Source organism: Muntiacus reevesi, chromosome 1 (genome assembly GCF_963930625.1).
Source record: "Muntiacus reevesi chromosome 1, mMunRee1.1, whole genome shotgun sequence".
Classification (NCBI taxonomy): domain Eukaryota; kingdom Metazoa; phylum Chordata; class Mammalia; order Artiodactyla; family Cervidae; genus Muntiacus; species Muntiacus reevesi.
Genome location: NC_089249.1, coordinates 267620806 through 267633573, shown reverse-complemented (window position 1 = coordinate 267633573; position 12768 = coordinate 267620806). Strand labels below are relative to the sequence as shown.

General features: G+C 37.6%; 1 pseudogene; it reads left to right on the top strand.

Moving 5' to 3' along the window:
* The first annotated feature begins 12019 nt into the window (after positions 1 to 12019).
* On the top strand, positions 12020 to 12455 carry LOC136168951 (large ribosomal subunit protein uL14-like; annotated as a pseudogene).
* The last annotated feature ends 313 nt before the right edge of the window (positions 12456 to 12768 follow it).

The following is a 12768-nucleotide window of genomic DNA, read 5'->3' as shown; positions in this document are numbered from 1 at the left end:
AGAACATTAAGCAAACATGGGTATCTCCAGATTCACAAAGCTCCAATAAAACTATGTGCATATAATTAGATCAATCAACAGGAACCATTATGAAATATATGTCAGCATAGGACTCATAACAAGCAGATATAAAGAATTAACTTTATCCACCTAAGGCCTAAAACACTCAATACACAGACATCACTTAAATCAATAATGGTATTAAATCTATTAATGAGGTGTGGGATAAATATTTTTTAAAACCAAGGAAACATATTACTGTTTCTATTTTAATGTACTTTGCACTAATAAATGACAAAAGTAATGGAGTTTATACAAAACAATTTAGGTGTTTTCCAATGAAGTCTTTATTTTCTAAACAAAATACTAAATGCTACCATTGCTACATGGAAAAACAAAAAAATTTTACACCTGAAGGGTGAGGTGGTAGGAAATAAGCTTTTACTTTAAAACTAGACAAAATACAAAGAAAAAAGTAAGAGGCTAATTACATTAGCAAGAGCTATTACCTCTGCTCAAAGCTTTCTTTTGCGTATTGTGGCTTATTCAACTCAACATATAATTAAGCAACTGCAAGAATGCTTTGTATCATTTCTTCCAAAATATTACAACATTTGTGAGCTTTCATGAAGATGAAATCCAAAGTAAACACGGTGCTTTATAATAGCAGAAAATCCCCTTGAACAGATTTGACTCTAAACCCAAGAGTTTAGTGATTTAAATTTATATGTGTATGAATTTGCTAGGCCTGCCAAAACAAATACACAGGCTGGATGGCTTCAACAACAGAAATTCATTGACTCACAGTTTTAGAAGCAAGGAGTCCAAAATTCAGGAATTTGCAGGTCTGGCATCTTCCGAGGCATCCATCCCCTTGGCTTGCAAATGGCCACCTCCCGCTACCTGCTCACGCGGTCTTCATGTGCCTGTGTAGCCTAATTGCCACTACTTATAAAGGTACCGGTCACATGGGATAGGGCTCACCCATATGATCTCATTTTACCCCAATTATCTCTTTAAAGGCCTTATACTGGGAGGGGTTTTCAACATTTTAAATTTGGTGAGACACAGTTCAGCCCAAAACAATGCCTTTAAAATGTCATTATAAGTTTCTTTTTTTTTCTAATTTGAGTCCAGTTAAAAAATATCTGCACTTATTATTGTGCTCAGTCTTACAAACATCTAAATATTGGTTGCCAAACTGTAATGTTTATCAGAATCACCTGGGGAGATTGTTAGAGCACTGATTATAGACCCTATCTTTCTGATTCAATGGACCCTGGGATGGGGCTTGGAGTTTGCATTCCTGACCAATTCCCCGGTGAAGCTGATACTGCTCATCACGAGGCTACATACGGAGAACCAATGAGGTTGTACCACGTTTCTAACACTATATTTGTAGCTCTAGTATTCCATGAGATGTTAATAAGGGCTTTTTTTTTCTATTAAACAAAGAATTGCTTTATTAATACAAACTATGAATACATACACAAAACTATAAAATGCTAAGAAATTTAAATATCTAAGTCATAGCAAATCACAGCAATTCAACATTCAGGGTCTACAGAATGCTTGAGGGAGACTGCAATAGATTAGACTCCCACAGCAGAGGCAGAGGAGGCTTCTTCAGAGGCAAAGGGTGTTAAGAGCTGTTCAAGCTTCCTCTCCAAGAAATGACCAATAATCAAACCATTTGGGGCTAGGCTACAAATGCAAGTGGGGCTTCCCAGGTGACACAGTGGTAAAGAATCCCCCTGCTAATGCAGGAGACACAAGAAACACGGGGTTGATCCCTAGGTCAGGATGATTCCCTGGAGGAGGAAATGGTAACCTTCTTCATTATTCTTGCCTAGAAAACTCCATGGACAGAGGAGCCTGGCAGGCTACAGTCCATGGGGTCACAAAGAGTCAGACACGACTGAGCATGTGCACACACACGCGCACACACACACACACACACACACACACACACACACACACAAATGGAACTGTCCTCTTCGACAGGGGTCTCCAATCTTTCTGGCATCAGGGACAGGTTTTGTGGAAGACAATGTTTCCACGGCCAAGGGTGGGGGGTGAGGGATGGTTCAGGAAGTAATGGGAGAAATGAGGGCCAGCAGACCAAGCTTTGTTTGCTCAGACACGGCTCACCTCCCGCTGTGTTGCCCAGTCCCTAACAGGTCATGGACAGGTACCAGTCTGCCGCCAGCGCTAGGGACCCCTGCTCCGAGAGGTCGGTCGTAGCATGTTATTAGCATATTAATAACCGACATTTTGGGGGACTTCCAGGTGGCTGAGTGGTAAAGAATCCTCCTGTAATGCAGGAGACGCAGGAGATGAGGGTTCGATTCCTGGGACTGGAAGATCCCCTAGAGGAGGGCATGGCAACCCACTCCAATATTCTTGCCTGGAGAATCCCATGGACAGAGGAGCCTGGCAGGCTATGGTCCATGGGGTCACAAAGAGTTGGGCACAGCTTAGCAACTGAGCATTCACAACAGACATATTTGCTATATTAAAATTGCTAAGAATTCCTATAATAAGAGAAAATAATGTAACTGTTAATTTTCTAAATCGTTTTGTAACTCAGCTTTTGTCACAACTTTTAACATATCATACACCCTTGGAAACATACATTTAACTTTTTCACTGGTCTCATATCAAATCAACATTTCCCAAACTGCTTTCCCTGGAATACCAGTAGTTGCTTCAGAGATGAAAGAAATGGTTTTTATAGTCTGGAAAATTCTAAAGTATAAAAGCCTTGCTTTTTTTACTTCATTTGAACATGAATTTTATAAGCTTACTTGAATATTTATTTTCATTTTCATTTTATAAAGTAGAAGACTAAAGTTACGTTTGACTTAGTTGTACTAAGAGAAAGGGATGATAAAGATCATACTCCTGGTATCAATGCATTCAAATCTTGTGAACTAAGAATATTCAAGAATTTAAATACTAATGCTATATAAAAATTCTATACTAGATTCAAGCCCAGAGGTGAGGCAACAAGAAAGACAGGAAGAAATAGAAAACAGTGGCATGAATCTCACTCTAGAAAAATCAAAAAAAAGCCTTTAAGAGTATTCGGAGTCACTCAGATATAGTTGGAGAAGGCAATGGCAACCCACTCCAGTACTCTTGCCTGGATGATCTCGTGGACGGAGAAGCCTGGTAGGTTGCGGTCCAGTCAGATACAACTGAGCATCTTCATTTTCACTTTTCACGTTCATGCATTGGAGAAGGAAATGGCAACCCACTCCATTGTTCTTGCCTGGAGAATCCCAGGGATGGGGGAGCCTGGCGGGCTGCCGTCTATGGTGTTGCACAGAGTCAGATATGACTGAAGCGACTTAGCAGCAGATATAGATGCTGAGAAATATACTTTACAGGTTCAAACCTTTACTCTGTTGATAACCGGTTAACTTAGTCATGTTACTTAAACTCTGCCTTACTTTCTTCTATTAAATATGGATTGTGTTTGTATGTAAATAATAAAGCAGTTATACAGATCACATGAGTTAGTACAGAGAGTCCTGTTCAGCTGCTAAGCCAAGTCTGACTCTTTGGGACCCCTACAACTGCAGCAGGCCGTGCTTCCCTGGCCTTCCCTGTCTCCCAGAGCTTACTCAAACTCATGTCCATTGAGTAGGTGATGTCATCCCACCACCTCATCTTCTGTCACCCCCTTCTCCTCTTGCCCTCAATCTTTTCCAGTATCAGAGTCTTTTCTGATGAGTCAACTCTTTGCATCAGCTTCAGCATTAGTCCTTCCAATTGATATTCAGGGTTGATTTCCTTTAGGATTCACTGGTTTGATCTCCTTGGTGTCCAAGTTACTCTCGAAAATCTTCTCCAGCACCACAATTCAAAAGCATCAATTCTTCAGTACTCAGCCTTCTTTACTGTCGAACTCTCCCATCTGTACATGACTACTGGAAAAACCACAGAGTCTAAATGAGATTAATTGCCAAATACACTATTTATTATATTTTATCAAAGATATGAAATGTGAACAAAAATATAATGATGGTGTTACTTTAGATTTTTATATAACATATATACTTTAAGTATAAATTAAATGAACATCAATAAAATCAAATAATTCCACTGCAGCATGAATCTCAAATAAAAGAAATGATGAGTCATGATCACAAATGGATGAATTAGCAAGCATATCTGGGTATTTTTAAGCAAAGCTGAGCAGCTATGATTTGAAATCTGTTTTCTCCATTTTTAGACATTTCTCATGAAGAGTTTCTTTTTTTAAGCAACGCTACCCTGAAGGACTAAAGATCATTACTTATCAAGAGAAAAATCCATAAGAACAATTTGAATATAGCTAATAAATTTAAAAAAAAATACAGCAACCTACTAAGAGAGAAGAATAGAATCTCATTCTTCACTTAATAATTATAGATGCTCTGCCCTGTTGAAAGCCCCCACTATGAGCACCATGGATGCAGCTATCAGAAGATGAATCATTCCTTTCATCTAGATGCATTCACTCTGTCCAAGAGAAGGGATGATCACTTCACAAAGAGCTATAATGTTACATCCCAAAAGGAAGTGGAGGTGCATTTATTTCCCTTAAAATCAAGCAAAGTATCAGGAAAGAATTTGAACTGCAGTTAGGCTTTGAGATACATGAAGATGGAGAAAGAGAGAAGTGCAGACAGAAAGATCAGCACAGGCAATTGCTTGGAGAAGAGAAATCACAGGGGAATGTATTGCATAGAGGGAAGTACTGCTTAGAGAAAAAAAAATCTGTTTGAATTTAAAATAAAATTACACATGAGTGTCAGAGGAAATCGTTTTGAACATTAAGTTTTCTTGGAGAACTCCAAATACAGGAGCTACAAGCAGAAAACCTGGTTAACCTTGTCCCTTAAAATCTGTATTTTAATCACTTTAAAATGAGTTTGACTTCTATTTATAGAAGGATGGAGTGAATGGAGTCACTAACCTTTAGCTTCAATGATCTGAGAATTAAAGTGTGTATTGAGTTAGTAAGGCATGATTTGTATATAATTAGTGGAGGCAAATATTTCATTTGATCTAAAATATTTATAAATTATAATTATGGTGTGTAGTCAATAACAATGAGAAAAATATGAATTAATGACAAAGTAGGAGAACACTGAGAATCCTGTTCCATTATTAATATCTAATCACCTTTTACTGATGGCTCTGATTGCAAACACTTGAACTTTTCTTTAAACTAGGCCATTTCTTTCCAGGTATTATGTCATTTTGACAGACATTGAGAAGTTTTACATGTCGCTACTCTGATGCTTATGCTGTGGAATGAGTTGGGGATGATTATGGAGACCAATAGAAAGTTAAAATCAAAGGATTTTCACTTCATTTTGAAAGCCTGAATAGTGTCATGGGTCCTCATTATATTGCAGGAACTTATTTTCCTCTAGTTTTCTAAAAAATGGAACACATTATTATTATGAATAACACTCTGAACAGATATTTCTTTAAAATGCATAAAAATAGCATGGGCACAGAATTTGCATAAATAAAATAAAATGAGAGGAATATAAAAATGTGACAACACAAGTACACAAATATCAAAGTATCCAAAAGTACAGCTGTCAACTCTGCTTCTTCAGCCCTGACAAACATGTATGAGAGGAACCAAGTAGAATTATCATAAGTGACTACCATTTATATAATTGCATACAAATAAAGCCTTCTAATATTACGAATTTTCAGGAGGGTAGTCTCAAGCATCCTTGGTGATTTTACATACACACTCACACACACACACTCTCTCACATACACACACATTCATATCCTATGCTCTCATCTTTCTCTTCCTCCTCTTCCAAAGCCAAAGGTAATGTGTTAGTTTTCTGTTGCTCTTATAACATTACCACAAACCTGGAGACTAAAACACATCACTAATATTTATCGTTAAGTTCTAGAGGTCAGAAGTCCAAAATGGGTTTCAACCTGTGTAAAATTCAGGTGTTGGCCCAAAAGTCTTTTCTCGAGAGGCTCCAGGGATTCATTTCCTAGCTTTTTACAGCTTTGAGAGCCTTCTCACATTCCTTAACTTTCAGCCTCTTCGCATCATGAAAGCCAGCAACTGCATCCCTCTGACTCCCACTTCCATCAGTACATCTCCTCCTCTGACTGTTCTGCGTGTTTGCTTAAAAAGGCCAGGTGGTTACCTATCCAGATTGGACCTATCCAGATAATTCAAGGCAATCTCAAAATTCATCATTTAATCATATCTGCAACATAAAGTAACATCCTCACAAGTGCTAAATACGCGATGTGGCCATCTTTGGGGATCATTATGACACCTACTAGAGCTCCTACAGAGAGCTTTACCATTCTGCCCTCTACTTTAACTCCTAATGCCTTCCTTAAAATACCTCAATTGGACATTTGCCTCAACCACTGTTCTGATAGTGTTCGTATCCAGATCACAAGAGAAGCCTGAGCTAAATGTTCTAAGCAGGTTCTTACCTTCTCTGACTACACTCTGACACTTCTCTTTGTTGTCCCTTCCCTTTCCCTTACACTTTCTTTCCCTGGGGCTCCCATGCTGCCCTTTTCTTTTCCCTCCAAATTTTTCATTGATCATCCATAGTTTTGGTTTTTTGTTTTTGTTTTTTCATGAACTCCTCTTCTTTCTCTCAATGCTGGCTCTTTTCCTTTACTTTATCCTAACTCTACCTATTTTCATCAGCTCTCATGACCTTATCTATGTGCAAGACTTCTATAGAGATCAGTTCCAAATCTCTGTCTTTCATTAATACCACTCTCCTAAATTGTATAATCAAGCCACTTGTCCATTTGGATGGTGGAAGAGAACTTTAAAACCCATATGTCCAAGTACAGATAATCATTTAAGGGAGCCAAGCCACAACTCTTCCCCTGTAACCCTCTCCTTCCCTCTTATTTTTTGGACTAACAGCAATATTCTCTTCATCACCAACCCAGAAAGTGTGGAATCATCCCTGACATATCCCTCTCCTTTTAAGAATTATCTGTAATCCTACCAGATAAGCATCAAGTCCTCCTGTTTTAATTTCTTAATATGAATATTTCTTGGATCTAGTCCATCTTCACCATATTCTTAGTCACTGCCTTACTTCTGGTCATAGTTACCTGTTGTATTTGTTGATTTCACAAGTTCGTATCTAGTCCTTTGTCTCCAGCTTTAGCTTCGAGTAATTCTAGCCTTCACACAGTTACCAAAACAATCTAAGGAAATATGATTATCACAATACTACTTAAAATTTTTCAGCAACTTCTATAAAAATGCATTAATTCTTTCTTCCTGTTCTGCATTCTTAATCCAGTTTCTTGGGCACATGGACTCTTTCCCTTTTCATACTTCCCAGCTGCACTACCCTCAATGCTTTTCCATAATTATTTTTCTCTTAATTCTACTTTCCAAAATGTTCTGAAATTTAAATGAGGAAATATAAGAAAAACAGACAGTATAGTTTCTAGAATACAGTAAACATTTATTGAACATTAATTCCCTCTTTTCTCCTTTTCCTCCTCCTCTGACTAGAAGTTTGCATATAACTCTCTTGATCACTTAATGTTAAAGGTTCAACCAGTTAAATTTTGATCTAGTGGCAATATACTCATCAGGGTCAATTCAGTACATTCCTCCTCCTTTGGATTTTATGAACAACACACATCATTACTAGGAATAGAGTACCAAGGAAACATTCTACCAACTACTTAAGGATAAAGTTCCATGTTATTAACATATCATATTCCTTGGCTAATTTGGATAAACATCTTTTTTCCTGTTCCTTTTAATTTCAGTCAGATGTTCTATAGCAGAATCCCTGACCATATCACAGAGCAGCACCACATAAACATGATTATCACATAACCATGTGAAAAGGGCTTTCTACTCACAGAAGTTTTTTTCTTTTTCTTTTTTTAAAATATGTTCTTAAAGATTCCATCACCTTCAAAACAGGACATTTTGTTTCGTAACACGGCCTTTGGAATCTCTGCAACCCACAGATTGAACTTCTACACCACCTCACTTCCGGTCTTTTCTCATCCCCCATCATCACCATTCTGATTCACTCACAGCCTGGCACCTGTTCTCAACTCAGCAACCAGAATGCTCCTCTTAAAGCATAAGTGTACACTTCTTTACCCTCTGCCTCTGAACTCTCTCTCTGAATAAAAGTGTGTTTTTTACACAATCCGCCAGGACTGACAAGATCCAACATCTGGTCACGTCCTCCTACTTCTGCTCCCACACTCTGTGGCAGCCCTTCCATTCTCCTCACTTTTCCTCACACAGGCCAAGCTCCTAGGATGAGTGCATTTCTCCTCTCTCTTCTGCTCAAGGGATCAGTTCCTGTCCTCCTTCAGGTCTTTGCTTGAGTATCACTTTTCAACCATCCTTCTCCAACCACTCTGTTAAAAGCTCAAACTTCAAATTTTTATCTCCTGCTTCACCTTCTCCCTAACTACGACAATACTCTAATTTTACCCCAAAATATGTCCCTGTCTTCTCCCTATTAGACAATGAGACTATGAGGATAGGGGACTTTACTATTTTTGTTCACTGTATTATTAGTGAGCACCCCCAAAAGTGCCTGACACATAGCTGGTATTGAGTGAGTATTAGGAAAATAAATTTCTGTGATATTCCGTAGAGACATAGTTTTCACTTTCACTTGACATTAAGCTTTTCAATTTATTTTTGGTTATTGTGATAGGCATGGGAAGTTTATCAGGACAGCACAGATAAATCTAATGGGAAGGAAATAAGTTTCATACTTCATATTTTTGCCCAGAGCTGTTCTTCAATGACATTGTCCTGATAGTATAATCTAGGGATTCAGTACCAGATTTTAAAAATAAAATTAAAAGACAGCAGATCAGTTTCATGGGTGCATTAACATTTATGGGACAAAGGTCCATAAAAGAAAAGGTATTTCATACTTCTAGTCACACAAAGATGAACAATGATTTTTCAGAGATCTTGATAGTGTATGAATTACAATATGTTGAACCAGTATGGTAGTAAAAATTTGCTACAGGGACTTCTCATAAGAGATGATAATCACGTTACAGGTTTTAAGGCATGTAACAACTTATTTCTACATACAAAGGGAAAAAAAAAGATCTCTTTGGATATTAAATATCTCTGTGAATATTCATGAAGCAAAATATTTAAAAACTTTTACATTAATTCTTCTCTCTTAAAACTATTCTTGAGTTATAGGACAGGACTTTCTTCTGAATGTACTACACCAAATATCTATGTTGTTGTTGATGTTGTTCTTCAGTCATTAAGTCATGTCCAACCCTTTGCAACCAAATGGACTGCAACATGCCAGGCTCCTCTGTCCTTCACTACCTCTTGGAATTGGCTCAAATTCATGTCCATTGTGTTGGTGATGCTATCTAGCCATCTCATCCTCTGCCGGCCGCCACCTCTCTTTCAATCCTTCCCAGCATCAGAGTCTTTTCCAATGCACTGACTTTTCGCATCAGGCGGCCAAAGTACTAGAGCTTCAGTTTAAGTAATGGTCCTTCCAGTGAATATTCAGGATTGATTTCCTTTAGGACTGCCTGGTTTAATCTCCATGCAGTCCAAGGGACTCTCAAGAGTCTTCTCCAGCACCATAATTGAAAAGCAACCATCCTTTGGCACTCAGCCTTCTTTATGATCCAACTCTCACATCCATACTTGACTACTGGAAAAACCAGTAGTTTTTGACTATACAGACCTTTGTTTGCAAAGTATATCACTGCTTTTTAATACACTGTCTAGGTTTGTCGAGCTTTCCTTCCAAGTGGCAAGTGTCTTTTAATTTCCTAGCTGTAGTCACCATCTGCAGTGATTCTGGAGGCCAAGAAAATAAGATCTGTCACTGTTTCCACTTTTTCCCCATCTATTTGCCACGAAGTGATGGGGCTGGATGCCATGATCTTAAGATTTTTTTTTTTTTTTAATATTGAGTTTTAAGTCAGCTGTTTCACTCTCTACTTTCACTAATGCTCACAAACTATCACTAATAATCAATTTTCATATAATTTCCCCTGTAGTATTCATTCAATATGTTATTTGAAAGTGTTACTCAAATATATTACATAGAATATATTAATCATTGGTCAATCCTAACTACTTATGTGTGTGCCCTCACCATTTATTATATTTTTATTTTTCAAAAACCAAAGGATTCCAGGTAAACTAACATCTGAGAAAAATGAAACCCCTACCTTTAAAGTATTGTTAACTGGCAAAATGTAATTCAAATCAGTGATTAGTATTTTTAGTTAGTAAAGAACCATATTCAAATAAATTTGAGACCAAAAAGAAGCTATAAAATGATTAAAGTAGCTTTTATAGGTCACTTAACAAGATATGGGAAAATTTTAGTCCTCTCATCTGTTAATAAAAAACAAAATATTAATTCTCTCTAGTTAAGAATCTACACAATTTCCCAAGTACACTAATCAGATGTATGTAACAACATTCTGCAAAATTATAGTAACTGTAAGACTTCCCACGGGGACACACTCACCTAAATGTTCGACTCTAATTAAATATTTACAGATGATTCTTTTATCACATTACCTTCACAAAGTACGCAAATATTGCCTAAATGGTTTATTGAATTCAAACCCCCATTGCTGAAAAAGCTAGAGTTAAGTATTTAACAGAAAAATTTGTAACGAAGTAAATATTGTTCCAGTTCTATTTCCTTGACTCCAAACATGTATTTAGAATCAAGGGATAGAGTGAGTGTAGTCAAGTTTGGTAGCTTTAGACAGACAATATATTTTGTGTGTTCATAATCCCACCTCCAGCTTTCTTTTTCCACAGGTGTACCTTTAGGGATTAGACAGGTAAGGACATTCCTGTCACCTTTAGGTCTTCTCTAATCCAAGTTTGCAGTTCTATGGATTGTTGATAAGTGAGCCATACAGATGTGTTAGCGGTTATGAGGAGATAGTAACTTGCAATATACAATCCTTTCAAAATAATTACAGTTTTGAAAAACTATCAATTTAGTGAAAATTTAAGCAAAATGTGAACATTAGTAAATGACATTGAATATGACCGCAAATTTGAAAAATATTTTCTGTTGATTACACAGACATTTTTAGAGGCTATTTTCCCTATGAATATGACTGTCAAGTATATATTAATATACCTATATGTATATATACAGAGATTATTTTACTAGATTATAGATAGTAATCTCAGTTTCTTTTAATATCCATATCTATATCACATTTATATCCATATTTCATAACTAGGAATAGATAGCTCTGAAATACCTTGGTAAATCACCAACATTTGTCTTTTACCTATACTTTGATGCCAAGATACTCAAAGAGGCTCTGAAGGAAGAAGGTTAAGCTGAACTCAACAACATGATTATCACCTTATATGCCATGAAATATGAATTTTAAAAAAAAGAGAAAAATTTAAAGAGCTCTGCCATCACCCTCTATCATCACTCCTTCTCTAACTGCTACAAAACAGTGGAGATATAGTAGAAGCCAGTGGAGTCCCATCTCATCAGTGAGACCCTGCAAATACTGGCAGTTTTTCTCCACAGCATTCTTGACTTAAAACAGGGTATGGGTAAAAAGATGCAAAAATTCCTCAGCCCTTGCCCGCACACATCCTTACGAAAACAATTCTAGCACTGCTATTTAACTTATACACTATTTCTTCCCCCATAAATCCACAACTTCATGAAGAAAAAAAAAAAAAAGTAAAACTGCTATTCACTAAGTTGTGTCTGACTGTTTGTGACCCCATGGACTGTAGTTTGCCAGGCTCCTCTGTCCATGGAATTCTCCAGGCAAGAATATTGGAGTGGGTAGCCATTCCCTTCCCTAGGGGATTTTCGCAACCTAGGGATCAAACTCGGGTTTCCTGCATTGCAGGCAGATTCTTTACCATCCGAGCCACCAACAAATCCACAACTTTATGGCTGTAAAAGATGCAAAGTAAAAAGTAGTAAAGCTTTTTTTTTTTTTTTCCTTTTTGTGCCTTTCTGGCGTTCAAGATGTCGAAGCGAGGACGTGGTGGGTCCTCTGGTGCGAAATTCCGGACTTCCTTGGGTCTTCCGGTTGGAGCCCTGATCAACTGTTCTGAAAACACAGGAGCCAAAGATCTGTATATCATCTCGGTGAAGGGGCTCAAGGAACGACTGAACAGACTTCCTGCTGCCGGTGAGGGTGACATGGTGACGGCCACAGTCAAGAAAGGCAAAGCAGAGCTCAGAAAGAAGGTACATCCAGCGGTGGTAGTTCGACATCGTTAGTCAAAAGGGAGAAAAGATGGTGTGTTTGTTTATTTTGAAGATAATGCAGGGGTCACAGTAAACAATAAAGGTGAGATGAAAGGTTCTGCCATCACAGGGCCAGTTGCAAAGGCTGAACTGTGGTCCACCACTGCTTCCAATGCTGGCAGCATTACATGATTCTTTGGTGTATTTGTTAAAAAAAAAAAAAAAAATTTGTTTCCCCCACCAAAAAGACGAGTAAATATCTTTTGTTCTCAAGAAATTACTATTTAAACAGTAACATGAAGATACATGAAGGGATTGAGCTCCTGCAGTAAGAAATAAAAGGCAAAGTAAAACTAAGTATTTAAAGGAGAATCTCATACAGAGATTTACAAAGTGTAGGCAGAATGTAGGGAAGTCATCGGTTAGTGCAGTAAGCAGGGGCTACAGCCGTAACAAAATGCCTTCCCACCCCCACCGTTAGGCCTGAAAGAGCTGGAAGAGGACA